Consider the following 5,099-nt stretch of genomic DNA (forward strand, 5'->3'; position numbering starts at 1 on the left):
ATTAACAATACAAGGGAGTATATTCTGGTCTAATGATGATGCATGTCCTCTGCTAGTAGTAAACAAACAAAATGGATGAGATTTCAAGCAAGGATACAATTTTGAGCAACACTTGGAAAATAAGGGTCCACCTGAAAATGATAGAGAGATTCTTGAATCTCATTTTGTTGATGAAATGACTGTAGAGGAGGTTACACAGGTAGGTCTGCAAGATGCACGTGTATCTGTCTTCCAGAAAAGCTGATAGATGCAGCAATCTTTTGCAAGAGAAAGGGATGAGAGTTTCTGTGCTCCAAAACTTAAAATGTTTGGATTAGTTTCTGATGAAGAATAAAGGGGAGAAAACATGTTCTACTACAAAGTGGAAAGTGGAGACTTTAATTTGGACTTCATTTTAACAGTTTTGAAAATTATGAAAATGTAAACTAAAAAAGCATCATTTTTTAATGTCTGAAAAAATCAACTCAACATAAATGATAGACCCCAATCAGGAATTGCACCTGAATCCCTCATACGTAAGTATGAGTGCTTTACTGATTAAGCTATTGAGGTATTCAAACAGAATATCACTATTGATTGTTGAGTTTTCATCCCCCTGAAACCTTTTTCCTAAACCACTGATTTTTTTTTTACAGAATGGTCCCTGGAAACCTATGAGGAAATGCTAGACTTTGATAACATTAATTCTGAGGAACTTGTTCTAAAGCTTGGCAAATTCTATACTGAGGCAACCCCAAATCTTGACCAAAAACGTTTTAAAACACGAAGCGAATGGGCCAAATCGCTCACCTGAGCAAGAATAGACATAACTAGACAACATTGAGATGGCAACCATCTCAAAGGGCCCTGCTTAAATAATGGACTACAGGTGAAAAACATTTCAGAGAAGTTTACTTTGACCTTGTCCTACAACTTAGAAATTTTCCAGCTGGCATAAAACTTTTAATTTAATCTCATTACGCCTTACAAACATACATTTTTTTTTAACCTGAGCAAGATCAAGCTAATGGGAAATAATCTACGGTCTTAAACTGATTATAAAAAGATTCGTTATGACCTTCACATTGACTTTGTTCAAATTATTAAGTCGTTGCACACCATTAACCCAAAAGTCCTGTTAATGTGAAGAAGAAGGCAAATATGGCCAAGTGGAGAGTGTTATTAAAGTATGAGCCAGATCGGACCAAGGGAGAAAAGATATGCTCCAGGCAATGATTTTTCATATCATTCTGCTATGACCTTCATATTTGACCTTAAAATTTGGTTCTTGGCCAGTTGCACACCCTTTACTCAGAAGCTCTGTTGATGTGCAGTATGAGCCAAATAAGGTTAAGTGAATGACCTTGAACCTTGACCTGCAAACTGAACTTAAAGAACTGTTTATACAGTTTATGAATTATAAACATGATAAACCTACATTAAACTTTGAACCCTTTGTGAGGCCCAAGAATTGTCTGAAGGGCCAGAGTCTAAACAATTCTAAAAGAACCAAAAATATGTCAACATGCTTGAATAAAGTAAAACTGAATATAATAACATCTAAGTTTTTGTAAATAATTTAAATTGTTTTCCTTTGTAAAATTGGACCCCCCCCCATTGTGGCCCCTTCCTTCCCCTTGGGATCATGATTTGAACAAACTTAAAGGTTCCCTACCTGAGGATGCTTCAACACAAGTTTCAGCTTTTCTGGCTGATCTGTTTCATAGAAGAAGGTTACTGAAAAGATTTTTAAAGATTATTCTCTATATATTCTTATGTAAAAATTTGATTCTCCACTATGGCCCCACCCTATCCCTGGGGATCATGATTTTAATAAACTTGAATCTACTGTAACTGAGGATGCTTTTACACCAGCTTCAGCTTTTCTGGCTGATTGGTTTCTGAGAAGATATTTAAAGATTTTTCTCTATATATTCCTATGTAAAAGTTTGACCCCCCCCCATTTTTTTCTTTTGTAAAATTGGACCCCCCCCCCCCCATTGTGGTCCCACCCTACCCCTGGGGATAATGATTTAAACAAATTTGAATCAACCCCACCTGAGAATGCTTTCACACAAGTAACAGCTTTTCTGGCTACTCAGTTTCAGAAAAGAAGATTTTAAAACATTTACTCTATATATTACTATGTAAAAGTTCGACCGACCCCCCCCCCCCCCCCCCCCCCACCAAAATTGTGGCTGCACCCTACCCCTGGGGATCATGATTTGAACAAACTTGAATCTACACTACCTACACAGTAGTTGAAATCAGATTGGGAATAAGTGTGTAAAAGGTTATCACCACAGTGTCATCTTAATTTAGCAATGACGTCATGAAAATTGTCTTATTTTGATGAATTGATGTTTTGTAGCAAAATATCATAATGGGTGTTTTCAGATGGTTTTTCGACTGGGAAACATTGAGTGCAGGCTTGCTCAAGTACCACTTTTTAGTATGATGTGTATAGTTATAGGAAGAAAGACATTCGTTAAAATCGTACTTGAGCAGACCTGCGCTCTATACTTCCGAGTGCAAAAAATAAAGAAAAAAAAAACGATAACATTTTCATTTTTTTGCAAAAATGCTGAAATTTGGTCATTTACATGTAGGTGACGTCATAGATAATATCTATATATATATTTGCATATTATGCAACGAATGAGTAACAATGACAAAAATCAAGATAAAAGTGATAGACATCCTCTGTACACTGATTTATGGAGATTTGATTTTTTGCAACACTATTTAAACAAGAATAGAATTCCAGGGTCCCCCGCCGGTCAAGCAGTATACTAGTATACTGTATATTGGAATATTTCAAACATTCAGGGCTGTTCCAGAATTAAATGTGTGGGGAGGTTGGAAGGAACATTTTTTTACCCCCACCACCCATTTTTTTTTCTATTTTTCCTGTCGCAAATATATCCAAAATACTACAATCTAAAAGAACTTGACCAAAGTATTAGCGGTATAAACATTTGGTATAAATTTAATAAAAATCCGTCAAAAATTTATAGGCATGAGAGCGCTTACAAGGTCACAAAGTCCCATACCTCCAACAAAAAGTATCGACCAATGCTAATTTTCGAACTTGACCAAGATAATAGTGGTATAAACATTTGGTATAAATTTAATGAAAATCCGTCAAAATTTGTAGGTATGAGAGCGCTTACAAGGTCAATTTTTTTTATAAAACGGAGTCGTTATTGTGGTCAAAGTCCCATAACTCCAACAAAAAGTATCGACTAATGCTGATTTTCGAACTTGACCAAGGTAATAGTAGTATAAACATTTGGTATAAATTTAATGAAAATCCATCAAAATTTGTAGGTATGAGAGCGCTTACAAGGTCAATTTTTGGATAAAACAGAGTCATTTTTGTGATCAAAGTCCTCTAACTCCAAGAAAAAGTATCGACCAATGCTGATTTTCAAACTTGACCAAAGTATTAGTGGTATAAACATTTGGTATAAATTTAATGAAAATCGGTCAAAATTTGTAGGCATGAGAGCGCTTACAAAAAAGTGTGACGGACGGACACACGGACGCACGGACGCACGGACACACGGACGCACGGACGCACGGACGGACGCCCGGCATTTCTATGTCCCCGCACCGCGTTGCGGCGGGGGACAATAAAATTCCGTAGGAGGAGGAAATAAAATTCACTTATGACCAGAATTTTTTTTTTTTAGGTTTACAAACTACAAAATTGTAAAGTTCTGTGGGAGGAAAAAACATGTTTTTGACATCATCTTTATTGTAATAATATGAATGGCAACTTCATGATAGTGGTGTGTAACTGCATGAAATGTAGCATGGAGTGTAGCATGTAAAAAGTACCATATGTAATCTGTGAAATGTATCACTGAAATAGTGCAATAGAATATATATGACAAACATCTTTGATATCACAAGTAGCAATGTTCGTTTGTCATTTTATAGGGATCGAGTCATTACCATTATTTACCATTACCATTATAAGAAACTTTAGTTACAGTTTTTATCTAGGTACAAAAGTATTTCAATTTAATCTTCGTTTATACCAATGAAACAAAATTTCATATAAAATGGTTGAAATAAGGAATGCTATATATAAATGTATACTGTCAGAAAACCAAGGACATCATCATTAGACAATGTTGCTTTAGGATGTGTTAGCTTTCTTTAAATGAATTAGAATTTTATTCTATTCTGCGTTTTGGATGCTCGAGTGACTGGTTCCTTTCAACTTGCAACACATCAACATGTATTAATTACGTGTCGGTCTGACAAAACAGTTTGATCTTTTTAAGTTGTTGATCTCGGCATTTTCCACCCACGCAAACAAATTTCAAACTAAACCAGGCCATAAACATGAACCTCAGTTCAATGTAAACATGTTCTCGCACCATATTAGACAGGAAGTTGTTGCCTTTGATAGGACACAGACCACAATTATTTTTCCCTCTTATTCCTTTTTAAAACAAAAATTCATATAAAAAATTCCACCACCTAAAATCTATTTAAATTTGGCATAATAATAGACAATCATTAGTCCAACAACATTTCCAAAGTACAGGAAAATCAATCAAGAGGGGGCTGAGATATGGCCCCTACAGTAACCTCTACCCTGCAATATCCACTTTCACTTTGGAATATTTGTAAACATTGGCCTCTTTACACCCTTCCTTTTGCGCCTTAAAAGATCAATTTTCCCAATTATTTTTAGCTAGTATTTTTTTTTCAAACCTTCTTCTTTCCATCCATGCCCTAAAAGGCACAAAATTCGCCCATTTAGCACCCCTGGGAATTTTTGTAAAAAAAACATACATTTTTAGAATAGAACTACTTGTGTGGTCAATGAGCACGGGCAAAAAGTAGTGGTATGTGACCTAATAATTTCACATACCTTTATTGATTTTGATGAAACTTGATAGGTTGGCACCTGTGGGTATTTCCAATGTCTCCCAGAAGTTTTGGTGAAATCCTTCTCCTTACACCAGAGTAATGGGCTCCTGGAAAAAGGTACAAGAACAGCTGAAATTGCATGCCAACACTAGCATCTCACACAAAATTCACTTCACTAAAATAATCATAATGACCTTACTTTATAATCAATTTCCTTCAAACTTTAATAT

This window comes from Magallana gigas, chromosome 4, assembly GCF_963853765.1.
Source record: "Magallana gigas chromosome 4, xbMagGiga1.1, whole genome shotgun sequence".
Classification (NCBI taxonomy): Eukaryota; Metazoa; Mollusca; class Bivalvia; order Ostreida; family Ostreidae; genus Magallana; species Magallana gigas.